General features: G+C 38.8%; 1 long non-coding RNA gene across 9 annotated transcripts in view; it reads right to left on the bottom strand.

Annotated features, from left to right (window-relative positions):
* LOC147572492 (uncharacterized) overlaps positions 1–25,144 on the bottom strand; it is a 165,512-nt gene that overhangs the window by 64,241 nt on the left and 76,127 nt on the right. The window contains exon 8 of one of the 9 annotated variants that reach the window (XR_015246097.1): positions 458–7,249. The exons of 7 other annotated variants lie outside the window; for them this stretch is intronic. This is a non-coding gene — a long non-coding RNA (uncharacterized LOC147572492). Of the gene's footprint in view, positions 1–457; positions 7,250–21,759; positions 24,755–25,144 lie in introns of those variants that run through there. One more of the 9 variants, XR_015246098.1, reaches the window with a different exon arrangement.

The raw sequence follows: 25,144 nt of genomic DNA, 5'->3' as shown, positions 1-25,144 counted from the left end.
GATTCCTTTACTGATCCCAAAGCCTCCCCTATTTATCTTAAAGGCTTGTAAATTATTGGCTTTGAGAAACCAAAGTCCTTTTCAGGAAAACTTGCATTCTTTCTCCATCTTAAATTCTACAACTTGTCGGGTCCTGGAAATGCAAACACAGCCTACAGTCACCTGTCACTGAAGGAAACAAAAAAAGTGGGTGGGGGTGGGGAGAATGCTTTTATTTTTTTATTTTTTTTTTTTTAATTTTTTTTTTCAACGTTTATTTATTTTTGGGACAGAGAGAGACAGAGCATGAACGGGGGAGGGGCAGAGAGAGAGGGAGACACAGAATCGGAAACAGGCTCCAGGCTCTGAGCCATCAGCCCAGAGCCTGACGCGGGGCTCGAACTCACGGACCGCGAGATCGTGACCTGGCTGAAGTCGGACGCTTAACCGACTGCGCCACCCAGGCGCCCCTGAGAATGCTTTTAAAAAAACCAAACTGCTAAGATGGCTCTTGTGTCCAAACTCTAGCACAGTCACCTCAAGACTAATTCCAGGGACAAATACAAATCTTGGAAATCTTCTCCACAACTATAGGGTCTTTACATCTGTCTCTGTGTGTATCCACATATGTGTGTTGCAAATGTGAGATATTTTTCTGCCTCCAAATGGTATTGCTAAAATTAATTTGTAAAAGAGATCTATTTAGGTGGTTTAAAGGCAAGCAGTTACAAGCAACATTAAAATTATTAAAAAGCATGTTTCTAGAAATTATGAAATATATTTATAAATTTGCCAATCCAAAGAACTCTGGTGTAACAGACAGTTCACCATTGCTTACTACTTAGTTTTCACTAGAAAGTAAGGTTTCTAAGCATTAAGAATTCTAATAAATGTAATGAAGACTACTAGAAATAATAAGGGGACAACTCTGTATGCAAGGAAAGTAAGGTATGCGTTTTTGGTAAGAAAGGGATAAGAGGTGGGAATACATTTTTGTTGAGGGAAAAGAAAGTAATTTTGTCCTAAAATGAGACTGGTTGTTTGGAGGGAAAACTTAGGACAAAATCTAAATAAAAAAGAAAGTTGTAGAAAGTTTGTGAAATAGGAATCTTTGGAAAAGAATTTTATGCATGGTCAGGACGAAGACTGAAATGAAAGAGATTTAAAAGTACGCTGGAATAAGATTGGAATTTGGCTTTTCTCAATTAAGGTAAAGTTTTCTTAGATTATTGGTCTACTCTTGATAAGAAATTGTAAACAAAGATTTTTTTCTTTCCCCAGACAAAAACAAAACAATAGTTTCTGTATTTCTTTTTTATCAGGTCTTCAAATACTTAAGAAAACCGAATCTTACCAATATTAAAAAACTAAGTTTTGTTAACAACTATGTATTTGCCTTAAGAATCTCTTATTGCCACCTTGGTTAATTAGGCAACTGAGTTTTAATTTTTATAATGATTTGTGCTCCTACTTAGGCATGTGCTTTAAAACCTTCTGACATTTTTAACAAACTTTCCCAAATTCAATGACTGAGCGAAGTTCTCAACTAATTAGGCTCGGTATGTTAAGTTACATGGGAAGTAATGTCAAATAAGTGATGATAAACCTTCTCTGGTTATATTATCTTAGGTTATATTATAGTTATGCTATAACTATTCCAGAAATCATATAAAATTCTAAGATTTTGATATGTCCCGCTATAATGTCATCCCTTCTAATTCTAATTATTGAAGTGTTGAATGTCATAGAAATAACCAAATGTTCGTGTCAATTGCACTACAACGGATTTTCATCAGGGCTTTAACCATGGCCATTTTTGGGTCTTTTGTTATTTGCAGTTATTGCTCTGATGCTTTTGCAAAATGTGTTTTGTTTTCAAGAAGATTCATAGAGAGAACTTTCGACAAATACAGGTTTCTTATACCCTTAAGATCATAAAACTAAGCTGAGTAAGAATTTCTGGAACTAATGGAAAAACTGAATTTAAAAGAGCAAGAATGATTAACATGAGTCTGAATGAATTAAGAAAAATGATTATAGTTTTTTATCATTCTTACTTAAAACATTACCGGTTCTCTAAGGTTTGGTCTTCCAGATTTAAGGAAACAGTTATCTTTTTCTCCCTACCTGATCCCTCTAAAATTTGGAAATTCTCAGTGAGCATTTTTACACTCATGGCAATTATAAGTACTTGCATATGTTCAGTAAGAATTTGTACTCCTTGTAACAGGACACCATTGGAAACATTGGTCATATTACCAAGGCTTTGACTAAAATGTCATATTTAAGAGAGATATGCATAGACTCAGACCAGATAGCTTTAAGGAGCTAAAGTTGACTTTTTGGAATTAGTGAATCCCTTTGGGAAAATTGGCCTGGTACCTTGCTTACAGAGTCCCTAGGAGCCTTAACAGGTGAGTAAAGAAGGTCACTTTCTGGCAGGCTCAAGAATCTCAGAATATTTGGTGGACCTCAAGAAGAGAGGAAGTAACCCACATGTATAGGTGTTATAGGCAAGTCTGGTGGCAAATGTTTTGCTTGGTTCTTAGCCTTAAAAGGCTGTTAAACACTCAATCTGAAATTCCTTATGGAAAGTTCCAGCAAAGCAGATTTAAAAGAATCTATATGGCCAGCCACTATTTTTGCTGTACTTATATAAATTATTAGGCCAAGTTTGTTAAAACTGGACTTGTCTCACAAACAGATTAGTTTTAGTTTGGCTATCTTTGATGGAAATGAGGGTGATTTTAGAGAGGAAAAAAATTGTGTTTTAGTAACACACCTTTATGGGTGTTAGATTCTAGTTCTGATTAATTGTACTTGGATGTTTCTTGTTTACAATTAATTGTGTTACAATGTATAGGTTACAATGTGTCTTGTTTACCTATAAAACTGGGTTGGATCCTGAATTCTTTTAGTTTCCTTGCACATCTGGCTAATTTTCTGCCTATAGGCCCAATTTTGAAAGCTCACCTGTGGGACTGGCTCCTGAAACGAGACAACTGTTTAACCCAAGTGACCTCGTTATAAAATGAAATGAGATGCTATCTAAGATTATATATGAGAGTTCTAGGGGTGCCTGGGTGGCTCAGTTGGTTAAGCATCTGACTTTAGCTCAGGTCATGATCTCACAGTTTGTGGGTTCAAGCCCCGCGTCAGGCTCTGTGCTGACAGCTCAGAGCCTGGAGCCTGCTTCAGATTCTGTGTATCTCTCTCTCTGTCCCTCCCCTGCTCATGCTCTGTCACTCTCTCTGTCTCTCTCTCAAAAAAGAAATAAACATTAAAAAAAAATTTTAAAAAAAGACTATACATGAGAGTTCTAAAACAATGGCTCTTTTATTGGATGCAAGCCAGTTTCCAACCTCAAATCCTGACCTGTGCCCCTTTTCAGTAGGAAGTAGCTAGAGTGGTTATCTCTCCATCCCTCCAGAATGAGTAATGGTGAAAAGCCAAGGGTGGTATTGGTTCATGGAGACCGAACAGCTACTGTGTTGTTACTAAATGAAGATTTACCATATCTATTGGTCCTTTAAAACATTTGTCTTATTATCCCTGGTTCCACACTGATGATGTCCCTCCCTGGTGCCTCAGGTAACCATCTCCCTGTCATGGGCCACCACTTATGCTGAAAGTCACAATCACTCTGACTGCTGGGTCTATAGAATGCTGAACTTAGTGTCTCACATGCAAAAGGATATTGATCACGTGAAGATCTCTTTTGCTGATGCCTTCACTAGATGACTCACCTCCTTTTTTTCTTAATAATTTTTTAAATGTTTATTTTTGAGAGAGCAGGTGCAAGCAGAGGAGGGGCAGAGAGAGAGAGGGACAGAACATCCAAAGCAGGCTTTGCACAGACTGGAGCAAGCCAGATGAGGGGCTTGAAATCTCAAACCAAAGTGTTTTGTCTTAATTAATTAATTAATTAATTAATGTCACGTTGCTGTCTTGTTACTGCAGCATCAGGATGCAAGTCACCTCCTGACATGTGGCTCCAGGGTCATCACAGGAGAATGGCATGTAAAAGACTGTAGTGGCCATAAAGATGTCAGAGGTGGAGTGTAGGAATGCTGACAACACTGACTCCATTCTCGCCTTCCATCTTGTTCTTGTCCAGTCAAGGACCTCTCTCGGGGCTACGTGTTCTGGGTCTTTGGAGATTAATATACGTATCTTAGAAATGCCAACCAGGGCTGGAATGCAGGAAGGCTTGCATGAATCTGTTAGAGAGAACATAGTCTTTCCCTTCCTGATGCACAGGTGGGGCACCACAAGATCCAACTAAATGTTAGCCATCAATTAGGTGCATACAAACCTTTTGATCTCACTACAGTGCCCTCCTGGGCATCCCTTCAGCCCATAAAATCTGTAGACTAAGGTCTGGACTTTGTGGAGAATAGCTGCACAGGTCTGGATTGCCATCTGCCCAATCCTCCCTGTCAGTAAGTTACCCTGAATAAAAGTATGTAAACTCTACGAAGTTGCCTCTTTCATTTTTCAGTCTCAAAGTGACTTCTCAGTTTGGAGGATATTTTACAGTCCCTTCCCCCCTCTCCATATTAGAACGTGGAAAAAGGATGGTCTTTTCCAATAAATAGAAAAAAAAACAATCGGATGTCTAATGGAAAAAAATAATTCAATCCATACCTCAACAAACATAAAAACTAATTCAAAATGGATCACAAACCTAAACTTAAAACCTAAACCTACGGAGCTTTTAGAAGACAAGATGAGGTAAAACCCCTGTGATTTGGCTTAGGCAAACTTTTTCTTACATACATAAAAACCATAATCCTTAAAAGAACAAACTTGCAGCAGCTATAGAAAACTGTACGAAGAGTCCTCAAAAACTTAAAAATAGAACTTGTTTATCCAGCAGCTCCACTTCCAGGTATTCATCGAAAATTATTGAAATCAGTATCTTGAAGAGATACCTGCATTCCCATGGTCCCTGCAACGCTATTCACAAGAGCCAAGATATGGAAGTAACCTAAATGTTCATTGGTGAATGAATGGATAGAGAAAATACAATATATACATACAACGGTATATTATTCAGCCTTAAGAAAGAAGGAAATCTTGCCATTTGTGACAACATGGATGAACCTGGAGGAGGACAGACTAAGCGAAATAAGCTGGTCACAGAAGATACCCGCACGATTCCATTTATATGAGGAATCTAAAATAGACTCATGGAAGCAGAGATTACAATAGTGGTTGCCAGGGACTGGAAAGAGGGTGAAATGGGGAGCTGTTATTCAATGGGTATAAAGTTTCAATGAGGCTACATGAGTAAGTTGTAGAGATCTGCTGTACAACACACTGCCTGTACTCAGTGATAACGCATTGGGAGCTTCAAAATGTGTTAAGAGGCTAGATCTCATGTTAAGTGTTCTTATCACAAACAAAACAACATAAAACAAAAGGACACAAGGAAACTCCAGGAGATGTTAAATATGTCTTATCACCTTGATTGTGGTGATAGTATCAGCAGATGTTTGCATGTGTCCAAACTCATCAAATTGTACATATTAAATACGTACAACTTTGTCAATTATACCTCAATAAAGCTGTTTTTAAAAAAGAACAAACTGATAAATTCAATTAGGTCAAAATTAAAAACTTTTGCTCTTTGAGGGGCACTTGGGTGGCTCTACTGGTTAAGCTTCCAACTCTTGATTTTAATTTGGGTCATGATCTCATGGCTAATGATCGAGCCCACATCAGGCTTTGTGCTGACATCATGGAGGCTGCTTGGGATTCTCTTTCCCTAGCTCTCTGCCCCTCCCCTAACTTGCACGCATGCATTCTCTCTCTCTCTCTCTCTCTCTCTCTCTCTCTCTCTCTCTCTCTCGCTCTCTCCTTCAAAATAAACACTAAAACAAAAAAAAACAAAAAAAAACTTCTGCTTTTTGAAAGACACTATTAAGACAATGAAAAGTCACAAACCAGGAAAAACTATTTGCAAATCATATGTCTGATAAAAGACATATCCCAGAATATATAAAGACCTCTTAAAGCCCAACAATAAGAAATAAGAAATAACCTAATCTTTTTAATAGGCAAAAGATCTGAACAGGCACTTCAAAGAAGATGTATGAATGCCTGTTAGTACATAAGAAGATATTCAATATCACTAGACATTAAGAAAATGCAAAATAGAACCACAATGAGATACTACTACTCGTCCATTAGAATGACTAAAATTTTAAAAAATACTAACCCATAGTAAGTGTTGGCAAAGATATGGAGGAACTAAAAGTCTCATACCATGCTAGTAGGAATGTAAAAAGGTAGAACCACTTTGGAAAACAACATGGCAATATCTTTAAAAATTAAGCCTAGGGGCGCCTGGGTGGCTCAGTCAGTTAAGCGACCAACTTCAGCTCAAGTCATGATCTCACAGCTTGTAGGTTTGAGCCTCACATCGGGCTCTGTGCTGACAGCTCAGAGTCTGGAGCCTGCTTCAGATTCTGTGTCTCCCTCTCTCTCTGCCCCTTCCCCACTTGTGCACGTGCGTGCTTTCTCTCTCTCTCTCTCTCTCTCTCTTTCTCTCTTTCTCTCAAAAACAAATAAACACTTTTAAAAAATTAAGCCTATATATGCCTTTTGATCTTCTGAATCCACTTCCAGGTATTTACCTAAGAGAAATAAAAGTATATGCCCTTATAAAAGCTTGTATGGGAATATTCACAATAACTTTAGATTCAATAGCCAAAGACTGGAGACAACCCAAATGTCCATCAATAAGTAAATGGATAAACAAAGTGTGCATATCCAAGAGTGAAACTACTACGGAAAAAAATAATAATAAAAAAGAAGAAGAAACAAAGGAGGAAAGGAAAGGAAAGGAAAGGAAAGGAAAGGAAAGGAAAGGAAAGGAAAGGAAAGGAAAGGGAAGGAAGAAAGGATGAAAAAGAAATTAAAAAATGAAATATTGACACACATAATGACATGGGTGAATATCAAAATAATTATGGTGAGTGAAAGAAGCCAGCGGAAAAATGAGGGCATACTGTATGATGCTCTTTATATGAAATTCTAGAAAATGCAAACTAATCTAAAGTGACAGAAAGCAGATCTGTGGTTCCTTGAGAAGGGGAGAAAAAAGGGACAAAAGGGAAGGCTTACAAAAGGACACGAGGAAATGTGTGGGGTGGTGGGCGTGTTCGTTACCTTGATGGTAGTGATGATTGGACAGGTACATAAATATGTCCAAAAATACCCAGATATGTGCAGTTTATTACATGTCAATTTTACTCCAATCAAGCTGTAAGGAAAAATAAATACAGATTAAAGCCCAATGACAAAATAAAAAGTCCTCTTCTGGGCTCCCCCACTTATATCAGTGGCGGTAGCTGGCAACTTGTTACAAGCCTCTGATCCGACAATCAGGGTGTCCGATGCCACCATGTAATTCTCACAACCGACCACTGACCATCTCTGCTCCCCTACAAGGTTTCTGGGATGGTCCTTTATGCCCCCACTAGACTGTATACACAACACCCACATAACACTCACCATCCCGATTGTGGTTACTTTCCCAAATGCCAAAGTTCATTAAGAACAATATAATGCTGGGGCACCTGTGTGGCTCAGTCGGTTGAGCGACCAGCTCTTGATTTTGCCTCAAATTTGGGTCACGGTCTCATGGTTCATGGGTTCAAACCCCATATCAGGCTCTGCACAAGACAGTGTGGAGTCTGCTTGGGATTCTCTCCCTCTCTCTCCCTCTCTCTCTCTCTCTCTCTGTCTCTGCCCCTCCCCTGCTCATGCTCTTTCTCTCAAAATAAATATAAATAAACTTAAAAGAAAAAGAACAATATAATGCCTTGTTCATCTTTACTCCCCAGGTCTAGAATGATGCCTGGTTGAGGAATAAATCTTTAAATCAGAGAACAAACTGAAAATCTTGGTGGAGTTTTTCCTTCTAAGGTGCTTACATTCATATTGGGGATCTACAAGTTTTGGCAAATGTCTTTTTTTCTTGGCCCCACATAGTACATACTGTGCCAAAAATAAATTCGAAAGCTGAAGAATAAACTCAATCAGAATTTAAGGGGTTATGTTTAAAGCTCAGACTCCAGAAGATCTTTCGCAGTCTGTGTACTCAAAATAAAAAAAAAAAAAAAAATTAACTTTTGACTCTGTCGATACTACTGTGTTCAAAACACAACATGGTTTGAAAAAGCCATATTTGACACTAGGTTTCTAAACAGTCTTTTTTTTCTCCTTGTGTAAATGGGCCTTAAGTGGTTACCGTTTTACCTCAATGAAAACAAAGAGCAGGCAATTTTTCCAGACAGAAAATTGCTGAGAGATATGGTTAAAGTGTGTGAGATGAAGAACACAGAACTGACAGGCCACACAGCAGTTGGTAAGTAATGAAAACAAGATCCGAGGTAGAATGTCCAAAGAGAGCCAGGGAAGGGCTCTTAGCTTATAAATGGGGAGGAGTGATTTGCCTAGTAATCTAAAAACGTATTTGCCATGTTAGTGCAATTCAGTTCAATAAACACTTCTCTGAGAGAGTGCCCTTCATAAGCAGCCAAAGAACATTTTCATAGCGCCCGCCATAAAGGTAAGTATCTTGGACACAGAGAGACCATCTTCTGAAAAGATTTTATACTTAATTTTTATGATAACATACCCTGTAGCTTTCAAGGTACTTTTACAGGCTTTGTTTCGAATGATCTTCACCCCAAAGCCACAGAGGAGGTAAGGAAGGTATTTCACAGGGAGCTGGAGGGGCAAAGTATAGTGCCCAAGGTAACACTGTGAATTAGTGATTGAGCCTGCCCTTGAAACAGACCTGATTATTATAGCTATACTCTTTTCCATTCTTCCTCTTTATTTTGCTGACCTTTAAGAAATTTAAGCTCGCGGTCCGTGAGTTCGAGCCCCGCGCCAGGCTCTGGGCTGATGGCTTGGAGCCTGTTTCCGATTCTGTGTCTCCCTCTCTCTCTGCCCCTCCCCCGTTCATGCTCTGTCTCTCTCTGTCCCAACAATAAATAAAAAAAAAAAAAAAACGTTTAAAAAAAAAAAGAAATTTAAGGATATCATCTCCTCCTAATCTGGAAAAAGAAAAAAAAAATTCCTTACTTAAACCCTTCAGGCTTCTCCCTCTCTTCTCTGCCCAACTTTTGTTTGTTTGAGAAAGAGGATGAGCAGGGGATGGGCAGAGAATCTGAAGCAGGCTCTGTGCTGACAGCAGCAAGCCTGATATGGGACTTGAACTCACGAACCTGAGAGATCATGACCTGAGTTGAAGTCAGACACTTAACTGACTGAGCCACCCAGGCGCCCCTCTGCCTAACTTCTTGAAGGAATTCCCTGTTGATACTCACATGCCTGCCATCTGGCCTCCACCCTCACAACTCATGAGATTGCCTCTCAAAAATTATCAACAGTTGCTAAATGCTCCCCACCTCCTTCAATGTGTGGCTCTGTTAACTATAGTTTGCTTTTTCTAAAAACTCAAAACCTACCGGATCATCAACACATAAAGACTGAGGAAAATTAAACAATTCTGAGGCTTTTTAGATTTCAAATAACAATAGTAAATTATTTTTAAAGAACCTTTATTATAGCCTCCTGTTTCGCAAGCAAGTACTAGATGATTCCATATACTGGGTCTCATTTTATTTTCACAATAATCCTGGGAAGCAGACTTCACCATCGCTCTTTCACATCTTAGAAAACTTGGATTCAGAGAAATTTAAAAGCTGTATCCAATGTAACAAAACTGCTAAGTGACTCAGTTTCCTGATAACAGTGCTTTTTTCCTTCAAGTCATAGCTACATTTTCCTTCCACGACCTGGCACTGAGATGTTTTGTATAAATTAATTTTCCAGATAACAGAAGTTTACCAATAAAACAAACATTTTAAACAAAGGGTTTTTAAAATCATTTTTATACAGATACCTTGCCAAAAATGTGTTCCTATACAAAGATCATAAACATAATTTAAGTTCTCCTTAATGCCACAGTCACACTATGAACATCTGTTATATATTCTGTTTAGATCCATTTTTTATATTTCTGCTTCCTCATTCAGCATTACAGTCTTGTTAAGATCTGCTGATAGTTTGGCTTTTTATAATTATTTCAAACTAACTAACATCTATTCTACATTGCTCTTTTAAAAAGTATTAACCAGGTAATAAAATAACCAATGCACTAAGGACTACTTGGAAAATAGAAGTCAAATTCTTTCTGTGTGAGATCAAAAGTACGTTGTTTGCCTTTGGTTAAGGGCTACTTTGAGACATGTTTGGGGAGAGGGGTTGTTTGTTTCCTTGTTTGTTTATTGGGATTTTGTTTGCCCTGTTTGGTGTTCCCTGTGGCATTAATGAGTATTTCACTGAGAAAGAATTACATGGGTAAATACATTTGGAAAATGCTGCATATGTCTTAACCTTGAATATTCGCAAGACACGTGAGCTTCTTTTTTCTTTAACTGTGAAAAGTACTCCAGTATTTCCCAAATATATCTGACTGCGGGACCCTTTCCTATCTCACAAGAAACGCTCTTCTACAAGTATGACCTTGTTGCAAGACCAACCTCTGGATATAAAGGATATAAAAAGTTCAGATAGTAACGAATATTTTTAATGTTATGTTCTTTATGAAGGAAAAATAAAAACAAACTTCACTACCGATGCCTTAGAAACTTTTTATAGAACATATAAATGTCTTTTTAAAGAACATAGAAATGTCTGTGACTGAAGTAACATCTTTTCATTATCATCAGTGAGCTTTATACAATTTTTCATACTTTGTTCATCCCATTGGTCTTTATATATATAACTGTTAATAACTATCTAGCTGTTGATAGCTAAATAGATGAGAGACAGATATAAATATAGATCTAGTTATAGATGTAGATACAGATATTAGGTTTCTGTCTTGCTCTATTTTGGGAATAGAGTCTGACATATATCTTACAGTTAGTAAGTGCTAGCTACAAATTTATATTAAGTCAGCACTGAATAACAAATATTTGGACAAACCATTTTTTTAAACAGTAAAAACAGGATAAAAACATGTTTGAGCCATGAAATTTTACCAGTTCGTGGCATTTTCACCATCTCTTTCAAAATTTACCACCATCATAATGATGCTGTGATTACTATTCCTTCCTTGAAGGCAGTGACCTGAATAATCATAATACTAATAACATGAGTAATAACACCAAATGAATCAGAATATTGACTTTCCCACAAAATGATGTTTTAGGTCTGATCTAAATGAAGTTCATTATTTTTTTTTTAATTTAAATTAGAAAAACATGGTGGACAGGAGGCAGGAGAGAGAAAGAATGTAGAGATAAGGGGGAAAATGTATTTTTCATCCAAGAAAGAATTTAGTGCCAAATGACCCCTAAGGAAGTAGACCAATGCCAGATAAAACTGAGGTTCAAGGAGGTTAGAGACTTCCTGAAGTCAACCAACTAATCAAGAACAAAGTGAGGACTAGAATCCAAACCTCTTGGCAACCAATCTGGTAGGGTAGGTTTCACTGTACATAGTTTCCAAGATAGTTCATTGGCATAAAATTAGAGTCCATGATGCTTTCTCAGATTTAAAGAAAAGGATCTAAAAGAAAACAACACAAAGAATACAGCAAAAGTCCTTTGTCCGGTGCTATTATACCCAATAGCTATGTTAAAAAGATATCAATATCCAGTAAACATATGAATTTTGGTTTGGCATCTTCAAAGTGGAGTGAGAATATATTATTTAGCGAACACGTATACCGTGTTTCTCATATGTCGGCACTGTTCTAAGTGCGTTTCAGACAGTAACTCTTTTAGCCCTTGTCTGACAGAGCATTCAGCTGGTCTTTGTCCCTGGTTCTTGGGAAACAGCTGCCAAATCCTGGGAATTATCCCCAGTGAGAGGCGTGTCCTTATTATTTACGGTGGGCCCTGGTAGTTAATGGTAATGAGGTGATTCATGGTGGACCCCAGATTAGTTTCTGCTGAGGAGATGACTCAGAACTGGGGCTGGCCATGTCACCAAGACCACGTGATTAGAGGGTTGGGGCTTTGAGCCAGGTGACAGTACTCCAAACTCTGAGAAGCAGAGAGGAGCTGGAGATTGAGTTCAACAGTGCAGCCGTTACTTAGTCATGCCTCTGTAATGAAACCCTGAGTGAAACTGTGGCAGCAAAGCCGCTCAGGTGGGCTTCCCTGGTTGGCCATATTGTTGAGTACTGTCACACATGGATGTGCACAATGGGGCTCCACAGAGAGAAGATGCTTGGAATCTGCCTTGTATTTGGACTCCTCCCAGACCTCAGCCTAGGCATCTCTCCCTTCAGCACATTCTGATTTGTATCCTTCTGCTATAATAAAAGCATAGTCATAAATGTAGCTCTTTCTTGAGTTCTGTGAGTCATTCTAGCAAACTCTCAAACGTGAGAGAAACTTTAGCAGAAATCCTCAATTTGTAGCTAGCTACTCAGAAGTGAGGGTGGCCTGGGGATCCTGAACTTATTATGGCTGGTGTCTGAAGTCAGAGAAGGAGTCTTATGAAAAACTGTGCCATTGACCTGTGAAGTTTGGCCTAACTCCAGTAGTTAGCATACAATATCATTGCAGCCACAAAGCAACCTAATGAAACAGGCTATTTATTATCCCTATTTTTATAGATGAAGCAACTGAGGCACTGAGTATCACCCACCTACCTAGTGGGTGAAGTGGATTTCAACTCAGGCAGGTTTGGCTCCAGAGTCCATGGTTGTATCCTCACCATGATACTGCCTCATGCAAAACCAAACAAACAAAACAAATGCAAATGCAGGATGCTTCAATTTTGTTTTCAGTTCTTTACGTTTCTCTCACCTACATCTACTTGGAGAGCAATCTTTTTTTAGCAATTAAATTTTATTGCATCTCTACACATCATTCAACTTAAATTTTCATGGAAATGATAGTCTCATCTTTTTGCCTTTATATTTCATCAGTTTACGTGTGTTTAAATAACTTACATAATTTCAGGTGCAACTGGCATAAACAGATTTGGGGAAAAACAACACCCTCTGTAGGCAGACAGTTCAAATGGGGAAAGCAAATGCGTCACAGCTTGCCGGAAAGTAGTCTTCTAAAGGTGAGTGTGCGTACGGCCAGGCATCAGATTTATGTACAGTAAGAATTATGGAGAGAATGAAAAGCATTAGTGAAAAGGAGGAGCCAGGTCACAACAGGTCTAATGTGTGAAAGAAAAAGTCTGAAAGGACCATACCTTCTATTGATCCTTTCCACTGGCTCACTTTGTGAACCCTGTTCTCACTCATAATGGCATGTGTTCCTTTGGTTTTCTCTATTTTTCCACTCTCTTAACCCTTTCCAGATTCCCAACATTGATTGAGAGCCAATTCTTTATTAACTTATGCATGATTCCATCACTAAGCATGGCGATTTGACCAGCATTATTCCAGGTGCTTTCACGTCCATCACCTTCATTAGACCCATTTGACAGATGAGGCACGGCTGGGAAGTAAGTAGCTTCCTGAATTTGTTTCCCTTCCCCCACACCCTCTGAGACCCTTTACCTCTCTACCCACTTTGGATCTTAACCTTTTTGGTGATGTTGTCACTAGTGCTCTGGAATCTGCAGGCCTTGAACTTCACTGTATTGACTTCATCCAACCTTGGGAAATATCCTGGGTTCTAAAGGGCAAGGATGTATCAATGCTTTTAGCTATGGAATATTACAGGAGAAATGTTCCACATGCCCAAACTATCTGAATCATTCCCAGATTTCTCCAACTGAAAGAAATTATTTCTTCAGGGAAATTATCATAAAGTTTTATAATTATCTTTTAGCACTTAGAAGTATTTTTGCACATCTCTTATTTGCCTTTTTTAGACAACTGTTGCTCTAAAGCTCTTATCCATTCGTTCAACAAATATTTAACTCATGCAGTTTCTTGTCTATTAGTATATGTGACCTTAATCAAATTACCTGCAGGTACAGGTGGGAGAGCCCCTGTTTGCCACTTTTCTACTTATGCTCTAAGAATCACTAAGGTGACATTTTCTGAGAATTATACAAATATCCTACCCACAAGATGGGCAGTAAATTCTTCAAAGAGAGAGTCCGTTTCCCATTAGAATTTAAGAGGCATATTTGAATTATTTTATCAATACAGGGATAAAAACAGGTAAGAATTTCTGTATAATAATTTGAAGTTAAAGCAAATTTAGTTGCAGCTCTGCTTTTCAGAATCAATACAAGCAGAGTCACTGGAGTGTTAGTGATTTAGTTAAGCCTGCTTTTCCCCCTAGATAGCCCATTTTAAATTTCCCTTCTTCTTGATTTATTCCTCAGGTGGTAAAACCAAACTGTTCTCAAATATAACTAGCACTGGAGTCCTCTGACAGAACAAAAAGCTACGATACGACCATAACCAAGATTCCTTTCTAAATTTCAAAAGAGTACGCCTTAATGGTCAGTAACATAAAGGCTAGCCATGGCCTCAGAAAGCAGCCCCACACACTCTCATGTTAATTAACTTCTTCCCCTGGATCCAGAAGGATGGGATCCACCCTGTTTGAAAGATCATACATGCCCACAGTTAGTGGCATGGACTCCCACATTTACAGAATGCAGCCCCACGGAGCTACAGGAAGGAGCTGCTAGACAGAGACTAGAGAATGAGGTCTAACACTGACCTACACCACATTCTATTTTGAATTTCCTCTATGTACTTCATGTCTATTAGTCATTAGTGGGACATTCAAAAGGCATCTTGTTAAATTCACAACCTACATTAATTCTAAGCTTACAATTTGGTACAACTTGTCTTAGAATTGAGTCATGATTGAATAAGGAATGGCATTTTTGGAAGCCCTCAAAAATAAGGAAGGGAAATGGAAGACTTTTGAAAGGGTTATGACACTGTACATAAATACTTTTTGTAGACTAGCCTTTTATAGATTGTATGGAGTGATTATTTTTCGTGAACCAAAGGCTTAATCCTCATGGGGAGAAATTCTTGACTAAAAGCAACTGATACCTTGCCAAATTCAATCTACTGAAAATAATATCCATTAACTATTCTGCTGAACCCCAACTTTACCTGGTCCCACCATCCATTAATGCTGACTCATGATGAGACCTAAGGTTCATGATTTAGAGGTCACTATGTTACATATGGGAGCAAAACCTCATAGGTACTATTCCTCTTCGTGGCTAAAGTGATGTTATTGACAACAACTGTATTCCAAGACCTAACTGTCTCAATCTTGATTAGCGATTGAGCAGATCTTTGGCAAACCTCTAAAGTAGCATGCTAGGGTGACAGATACTAAGTAAACTTCATGTGGTAATCATTTCACAGTATGTGTGTATATCAAATCATTATGTTGTATATATTAAAGTTATACAATGTTAAATGGCAATTATATCTCAATAAAACTGGGGAAAAATAAAGCAGCATGCTTGGTGGTGATAGTGGTGGTGATGCAGTTTTAATGGAATTTACAAACTCCAGGAGGACATTTAAGAAATAGTTTTCATTATTGTGATGACCAGCCTCCATAAGGGCCCCCAACAGTCTCTGTTTCCTAGTGTTCACACTCTTATATAGTTTCCCACATTTTGCACAGAACAGACATTGGTAACTGATAGAATGTTGCAGCAATGACAGAATGGGACCCCCAAGCTAGGTCATAGAAGATGTTAAGACCTCCACCTTGCTTTCCTTGGTCACTCAGTTTGGAGGAAGCTAGCAGCTGTGTCATGAAGATACTCAAGAAATCCTATAAAGAAATTCACTTGACAAGAAACTAAGGCCTCCTGCCAATAGCCATGCAAATCAGATATCTTAGAATCAGCTCTCTAGGCCCTGCAAAGCCTTCAGATGTCTGCAGCCCCAACCTCCATATTAACTGCAACCTCACAAGAAACCTCAAGCCAGAATCACCTAGCTAAGCCACTCCTGATCAAAGGAAACTGTGAGATAACTATTTCTTTTAAAACACGAGGCCTGGGGGGACGCCTGGGTGGCTCAGTCGGTTAAGCGTCCGACTTCGGCTCAGGTCATGATCTCACCGTCCGTGAGTTCAAGCCCCGTGTCGAGCTCTGGGCTGATGGCTCAGAGCCTGGAGCCTGCTTCCGATTCTGTGTGTCCCTCTCTCTCTGCCCCTCCCCCGTTCATGCTCTGTCTCTCTCTGTCTCAAAAATAAATAAACGTTAAAAAAAATTTTTTTTTAATAAATAAATAAATAAATAAATAAATAAATAAATAAATAAAACACGAGGCCTGGGGCTATTTGTTATACAGTGGTAGAAAGCTAATACAGTTACCAACACAAAGATAACTGATCAGGGTATAAGTACAATACTTAAACTATTTTTTAATTTTTTAATTTATTTTGAGAAATAGAGAGAAAGCGAGCCAGGGAGGGGCAGAGAGAGAGGGAGAGAGAGAATCCCAAGCAGGCTCCACACTGTCAGTGCAGAGCCCAACACAGGGTTTAATCCCACAAACCATGAGATCAGACATCAAGAGCCAGACATAAACGGACTGAGCCACCCAGGCAGGTGCCTTTTTTAAACTATTTTTATTTTTTTATTTTGAGAGATAGAGAAATGTAATATTTGGCCAATGAGTAAATACTCAGAAAATTATTGGTGATAGAGTCCTATGCCTTCTCTTTCCTGATTATTGGTATCATTCATTTTGTATCACTCTATAACAAAATTCCTGAATTTCTCCCCTAAAAAGACTGTAAAGAAAAGTAGCATAACAAACTGTGAAGACAAAGTCAAAGTGTTGCTAGTGTAAGTATTAAAAAAAAAAAAACAAAAAACAGATACAGGATCAAACTTGAATCGTTCTTAGTCCAACTGGCGTGAAAACCTTTCAAAATATAATGTATTTGCGGAAAGCATGAATTAAAAATGAATACTCTATTTGTACTTCAAAAGACATTTTGTCCTTTATCTTCATTTCACCAGGTGAAGCCAATGCTGGACTTGGATTTCGTCTTATCCCGTGTAGCCTGATGAATAAAAAGCAATTACATGTTCCATGGACAAGAATTCTTTACACTGAAAGGATTATATTTATTAATTTTCTTTACTGAAGGTGTAATTGCACATTTCTAGGTTTCAGAAAAGTCTGAGAATAGTGTTTCCAAAAACCCCTAGGCCTGAAGTCCAACTAAATGCTCATTAGTCCTCTCCCTTTTAATTTGTTATTTCTACTCCCAAACCTTATCAGTGTCTGTGGGCCAGTCTTCCAGATGCCAGGCCTTTCTTTTCCCAGAATCCACACTAGGAAAAATGCAGCAGAATAAAAAAGCAGTTGAAGGGGAGCCTGGGTGGCTTAGTCTGTTGAGCACCTGACTCTTGATTTCGGCTCAAGTCATGATCCCAGCGTTACAGGATCGGGCCCTGTGTTGGGCTCTGCACTGAGAGGAGATCCTGCTTAAGAGTCTCTCTCTCTCTCCCCCTCTGCCCTTCTCCAGCCCCCCTCTCTCTAAATACCTACGTACATACATACATGCGTGCATATGTACATAAATATTTTGTTTTAAAAAAGCAGTTGAAGCTTCAGAGCCCAGGAACGGCTGATGAGATTTCCCTTGTGTTGGCATCCCCCAGGGTTCTGTTCTGAGACTTTGATTCTTCTCTTTCACGCAGCTTTTTCTGCGGTGTCTCAGGTTCCATCCTGACCTCTCATCACACTCCACCCTGATGGTTCTTAAACTTTTCAGGGTAACATATCATAAAACTTCAGAATCACTATCCCCAGAAAAATGCATACGAAAGTTTTTTTTTTTTTTTAAAGAGAGAGACAGACAAACCCTTATCTATATTTGGTGAGTCAAAACACCACATTCTCTGATAACTATACTTTAGTTTGGGGATTTTTGATGAAATCTGGCCTCGGACGTCACATAGACTATGTGGCTCTAGCAGAAAGCACAGCCGCTTAAATCGATGACTGTGAAGTTTTGCTTTCATCAAGGAAAGTGATTTCTCTCCAATAAAACAGCTGAAAGTTAACTATGAAATCATCAGTACATTAAGTAGGACACACTGAAGAACAAAGCAACTATTGGTATATGTGTCTTCTAATATACGGCCAGCAAGGCAAAATGGAAAACATGGCAATCAAAAGTTCGTTTTTCGTTCCATCACTGTGCTAACCCAGATAATTTTTACAGATCTCTGATCCTAAACGTCCTCACCTGTAAAATGGACACAAGACTCTCTACTTCCTAAGGTTATGGTGAGGATTAACGTAAATATATAGCGCCTGCACATAAGAAGCACTTGATATAGGGTAGCTTCTCATAAATATGATTCTCAGAATCTTCACTAGCTCCTTTAAAACATGTGCCTAATCTCAGAGAACAGATTAATCTAATAAAACACAGAAGTTTAACCTGGGCACGAACACTGTAAAGATTTTGATACCCACATCCTCCTCCCTCCCTTCTATGCCCATTTTTTTGGTATGTCCACTACACCCTATAAACATTTCCATTGTGATAGCACTTCACTGGTATTGTACTTATTTTTTTTTTTTTTTGTAGCATATCTTTCTCCTCTCTCCATACTGTCCATTCTCGAAAGCCAGGAGCTTAACACTTTTTCTCTGGAGAAACCCCCCACATCTAACACAATTCCTGACATACATACTGAGTAGTCAATAAATGATTGAGGAATAAGTTAATGAATAAACACCAAACCCTTCAGAAACTTCCTTTACCGATGATCATTAACTCCCTATTGCTCTGTCTTTGGTAGAAAATCATTACCGGGGTGCCTGGGTGGCTCGGTCAGTTAAGCAGCCGACTTCGGCTCAGGTCATCATATCACAGTTCATGAGTTAGAGCTCTGTGTGGGGCTCTGTGCTAACAGCTCAGAGCCTGGAGCCTGCTTCACATTCTGTGTCTCCCTCTCTCTCTCTGCCCCTGCCCTGTTCACACTCTGTCTCTCTCTCTCTCTCAAAAATAAATAAACGTTAAAAATTTTTCAAAAAAAGTCATTACAAAATTCTTGGCTTTTCTCCTGCGATAACCTCTTTGCAAAGTCTCTACCTTCTTCACCTACAGTCCCTGCACCTTTTCCCACCCCCACCCTACCCCCTACACATACAGGCCTCCCCCCTTCCTTTCTCTTTAATTGAGGTACAACTGACATAAAACACTAGTTTTGGGTGTAAAACAATGATTCAATATTTGTATATATTGTAAAATGATCATCACAACAAATCTAGCTAACATCTCTCACCATACATAGTTACAGAGTTCTTATTTAATTTTTTTTTTTTTAATTTGAGAGAGAGAGAGAGAAAGAGCACAAGTGGGGGAGGGGGAAGAGGAAGAAAGAGAGAGAATTTTAAGCAGCCCCCATGCTCAGCACAGAACCCAGTATGGGGCTCAATCCCACAGTCCTCAGGTCATGACCTGTGCCAAAATCAGGAACCAGACACTAAACCCACTGAGCCACCCAGCTGCTCCCAGAATTTTTTCTTGTAATGAGAACTTTTAAGATTTCTTCTCTCATCAACTTTCAAATATGCAATACAGTATTAACTATAGTTGCCATGCTGTATATTATATCCTGATGAATTATTTTAGTTTTTTATTTATTTTTAAGTAATCTCTACACCCATTATGGGGCTTGCACTCATGACCCCAAGATCAAAAATCACATGGTCTTCTGACTGAGCCAGTTTATAACTGTTTACAAACTGTCTAAGTTTGTAACTTTAGACTCCCTTTACTCATTTCACAACCACACCCCTGACCCCTGGTAACCACCAATCTGTTCTTTGTATCTCTAAGCTTGGTGTTTCTTTGGTTTGGTTTGGTATGGTTTAAATTGCACATATAAATGAGATCATGTGGTATTTGTCTTTCTCTGTCTGACTTCTTTCATTTAGCACTATACCCTCTAGATCCATCCATGTTTTTGCAAATGGTGATATTTCATTTCTTTAGGGCTGAATAATATTCCATTATAAACATATACCGTATTTTCTTTACTCATTGATCCATGTATGGACAGTTAGATTGTTTCCATATCTTAGCTATTGTAAATAATGCTGCAGTGAACATGGGGGTGTAGATACCTTTTCAAGGGAATATTTTGTTTTCTTCAAATAAATACATACCCAGAAGTATAACTACTGACTCACAGGGCAGTTCTAGTTTTCGGAGATTTTTCAAATATAAATATAATTTCTATTTATTTTTGCTGTAGGTCTTGGCTATGGCATCAAAGGTGGCCTTGGTGAGGTCGCACAGGACAGTAGTATAGCCCCTGGCCAGGGTATAGCACACTGGTCTCGATGATGATAGTGCCTCTCGGTGGTGGGGTGCAGGGTGCCAGCACAGAGCCACAGTGGCAGGTCTCCTTGCAAGGATGGTATGGGGTTTGCTGATCTTGTTCTCCCAGTAGCCTTGCTATACAGGATGATGAAGAGTTGGCATTATGGGTGGAAGAGCTACCTCCTGGGAGCACCTAACACCCAGACCGACATGTCCATTGTAATCCCTGTTGGTGACAAATGCCTTTATCCTGGTTCACTGGCCAACACAGGTCTGCTTTTACAACAGGCATAATCTTCAAAACCTTATCCTAGAAGGATGCCCCAGGAAAAAGTCAATGATCTCAAATTCCTTGATGTGCAGGGAGAAGAGACAAATCTCCTCCACAGACTTGATCTTCATGTCTTAACCAGGCAGCCCAGTCTGGTGAGGGGGATGCACTCCTTGTCCTCAGCCTGGACTCTAAGAGCTCGGTGACCTCAGCCCTAGTTCCAGATGCTACCACGGAAGCCTCTAGAAGCCAGCACAGCCTCCCACCAGGACCTCCCTAGAGACTCTGGGACCTCCAGCAGCACCAAGAATCATCCACTATTTGGTGTTTCTCAGTTTTCCTTCTCTCTCTCTCTATCCTCGCCTGCCTAAAGACTCTTAATTGTTCAATTGTAACAGAGGAGGTGAAGTTGTCTTTTGCTTGGGTATATCATTCAGCACACTTTAGTCAGAAATAAAGCTGATAGAAGAAAACCTTTACATAAGGTTCTTTTTACCTAATTTTCTCACCATGGGCAAATGTAAGAGACATATGAAATCCACCCAGTTCACTTAGTCTCTCATTAAATAAAACTGAGATGTGGGCCATTTCGGTGCTCTGTTCTTATTCTCTTTCTCTCTCCCCCCACTGCTGTCCCCCACCCCATTTGCCTATTCCACGGATCCTGAAATAGGTTTAATTACTTATTTAATAGCTTGCATGGTATTTGTGCTTAAAAACTCACAAGGGAAAAAAAGAAGTGACTACAAACATTAAGAATACAAAATTTAAACAGAGGAAACCAGAATTTTGCCTCATGAGTGGTATTAGTTGCTCCTGAGGCATCACAAGAAATAATGGTCTTGTAGAAGTTCCTCACTCATTGCTGGAAACACCTGCACACCCCCAGGGAAGACCACCTCTCAATGTGCACCATTGAAGGCTATTTTCAGTCTAAGTTTTTTTTAATTTCTGTGCTTTAATATACCTATTTTCTTTCTTTTTTTTTTTTAATTTTTTTAACGTTTATTTATTTTTGAGACAGAGAGAGACAGAGCATGAACAGGGGAGGGGCAGAGAGAGAGGGAGACACAGAATCTGAAGCAGGCTCCAGGCTCTGAGCTGTCAGCAAAGAGCCTGACGCGGGGCTCGAACTCACGGACCGCGAGATCATGACCTGAACCGAAGTTGGACGCGCAACCGACTGAGCCACCCAGGCGCCCCTAATCTACCTATTTTCATGCTGAATCTAATAAACTGTTGGTAGTAGAAATAAGAGACAGTCATTAATTCAATCTTAATTCCCCTGAGATGTAAAAAAATTAAGCCAGGATCAGATGGAATTTAGTTCTTACTTTTTATAATCATAAGAAACAAATTAGCCACTCCTGAGATAGTTTTAGATCAGATTTAGAGCATCAGAAATCTTTTATATTTCCAAGCATTTTGCTTAGTTAATTTTCTGGGCAAAATTTCAGGATTTTGTAGCATATTTAAAACTCCCATGATACCAATTTCATTTTCTTTTAGTTACTTAATAGACTTAAAAAAATTTTTTTTGATGCCAATTCTTACTTGGCAGAATCTATATATCATTCCCAGCCAATTCTTCATTTTTCACAAATTCTTGGGATTAGAGTAAAATTGCCAGATTTAGCAAATAAAAATGCAATTTTTGAATTGAATTCCAAGTTAAATTAGAATTTGATATAAATAACAAATAATTTTTTAGTATAAGGATGTTCCAGGCAATATTTGTGTCATACTTATACTAAGAAATCATTCAGGTGACTTGAAACAACAGAAATCTTCTGTCTTCTGGAAGCCAGAACTCTGAATCAGGTTGACAGCATGGCCACAATCACCCCAAAGGCTCTGGAAGAGAAACCTTCCTTGCTTCTTCCAGGTTCTGGTGGCTCAGGCATCCTTCGGCATATAGCTGCATAACTCCAATCTCTGCCTCTCTTTTCCCATCATGTTGTCTAGTTTTTCAAATCTCCTTCTATGTTTACCAGACATTAGTCATTGGATTTAGGGCCCACTCAGCTAATCTAAGATGATCTCATCTCAAGAACCTTAACCACATCTGCAAAAACCCGTTTTCAAGTAACTGAGCATTCCCAGGATCCACGTATTAAGACATGAACATAACTTCTGGAGGTCTACCATTCAACCTGCTACAGAGGAAAATGGCTAAAACTCCAAATACCATCTGAGGTTGATAAATTGATGGCTCAGGTATAACATGCAGTACACCCAAGTCAGAAATGAAACTAATAGAGGTAAATTTGTATAAGGTTCTTTGTACCTGATTTTCCCAACATGGGCAGGCATAATCTTCAAAACCTCATTCTATTTGTAAGAAGCATATGAAATTCACCAATTCCATTTAGTCATTCATTCGACAGACATTTGTTAAGCTCTATTTATGTTCCAGTGTCAAGAATCAGAGGTAAAAATCAGACTTTCCTCTTAAGGATCACTTTCTAATCAAGAGACAATTGATTAATCTATAAGTAAACAAATAAGCTTGTTATATTATTTAATAAGTGCTATGAAGGGAATAAACAAGGTGGCTGATAAGGAGTAACTGGAAACAAGATATCTGCTTAAAGCAGTCAGGAAAGGTTCTCAGAAGAGATGACATTTGTGCTGAATGTCAAGAGATGAGGGTAAGCCAGCCACACAGAGATCCTCGCAAAAAAATTTCTTAGACAAGGAATAGTGGGTTTAAAGGTCTGAGGCTGGGAATGTGCTCTAGAAAAAGGTAGAAGCCAGAGTGGCCAGAACATGCTGACCAGGCAAAAGCATAGTACACGGGGCTGGATAGACTAGAGCCTGGACATTGCTGGGTCCTATGGGTCATGATGGAGAGTTTATACTTTACTCTCTAGAAATGAGTAGACACCAAAGGGATTAAAAAGAAGAGTGATGAGCTTTGGTTTATATATTTAAAATTCAGTGACTACTCTGTGAGAAATGACTTAATGAGGCAAGAGTGGAAGCAAGCAAACCAGTTAGGTTATCACAGTAGGCCAGGCAAGGGATGTAGAGTATTGTTAGGAATATGGAAAATAATGGAAATCATTTGGAAGTCAAACTATCAGACTCACTTACAGATTACATGCCGGTGGTGGGAGACAGAAGAGGAAACGATGACACCACCAATTATAGGGCATAAATTTTCCCAGCTAGAAAGTACGTCACCCAGCCTTTCTTGCAGTTAAGTGTGACCTTGTAAATTCTAGACAGGAGATGTGAATGGTAGCAGTATGAGCAATCTCTGGGTCACATCCACAAAAAGAGAGGCTCACCTTTCATTTCCCCTTTCACGCTCCTCGGTGGCTGGGAAATGGGACACTTAAAGGAGCTGCCCTAAATCTACTGAAAAAAAGTCACTACCGTCCAGCATATTTGGTTGGATAGTCTCACTGATCAGGTCATGCTACCTTCCCTGGACTACCTGCATACTTTACTCTCTGTTATCTGAGAGAGAAGTAAGATCCTACCTCACTTAACCCCCACACTTTAGTTTTGGTTGCAGTACACCTGTTTATACCCTAATGCCCTCAGAAATGCTGCAAGAATTCCAAATTCTCTTTATTTCTAATCTGAATGTTTTCTGCGCATGTGCTCTCTTTCTTGATTCCTGCCAAGACCTGGGTTCTGTTCTCTTGGATAATGTGGGCCGGAGCATCGGGGATCATTTGAAGCTATGTTAATGGAAAGAATTCCTTCTTCCACAGATTCTAAAGTGAAAAGGATTTCCTGTTGCACAGTGTCATGACAGGTCTTGTACAATACATTAAGTGTCACCTCAGGTGCAGAAAATTATGATTGTTAACTGTTCAAATATTTAATACTAAATATCATGTTGATTACACAGGGGCTTAACATTCAAGTTAAGATTTGTTAATTAGGGGTAGATATTTAACATCTGCCTAGGAATTCTATTAGGAGACTGAATCTCTGAATTTACAACATTAACTATAAAAAATTAAATTAACATTTAGTGAAATGATATTATATAAAGTGTATTATTTTCCGGGGCACCTGGATGGCTCAGTCGGTTGAGTGTCCGACTTCAGCTCAGGTCATGACCTCACAGTTCAGGAGTTCGAGCCCCGCAACAGGCTCTGTGCTGACAGCTCAGATCCTGGAGCCTGCTTCAGATTCTGTGTCTCCCTCTCTCTCTGCCCCATCCCCACTCATGCTCTCTCTCTGTCTTAAAAAAATAAATAAAACATTAAAAAAAATTTTTAAGTGTATTATTTTCCACTTGTATATTGCACTTACTTTTCCATTATTTCTGGCTTACAGTCTAACATGAAATGAATCCTTTTGGTTAACTTTAGCTGTATTCAGAGTATATACAATTTATAGTTACTCTTCCATGTCTAGGATTTTATTTTATTGAAAGTTAATTAAACACACACACACACAAATCTACTCCATCACTGCTGTTAGCAGGAAGAACCATAAGAGTTATTCTTCCAAAAACAAGGGAAATCACAACACTTAAAGTACATTCAGGGGCTTTTTAAATCTGTGTTTTGGTTTTGGTTTACATTAGATTAAACTATATATAATTATCTCTCAAATATTTGTAATTGCT

This window comes from Puma concolor, chromosome E4 (genome assembly GCF_028749965.1).
Source record: "Puma concolor isolate L17-30 chromosome E4, mPumCon1.1.hap2, whole genome shotgun sequence".
Taxonomy (NCBI): domain Eukaryota; kingdom Metazoa; phylum Chordata; class Mammalia; order Carnivora; family Felidae; genus Puma; species Puma concolor.
The sequence above is the reverse complement of the archived record's forward strand: the minus strand, read 5'-3'. Positions and strand labels throughout refer to the sequence as shown.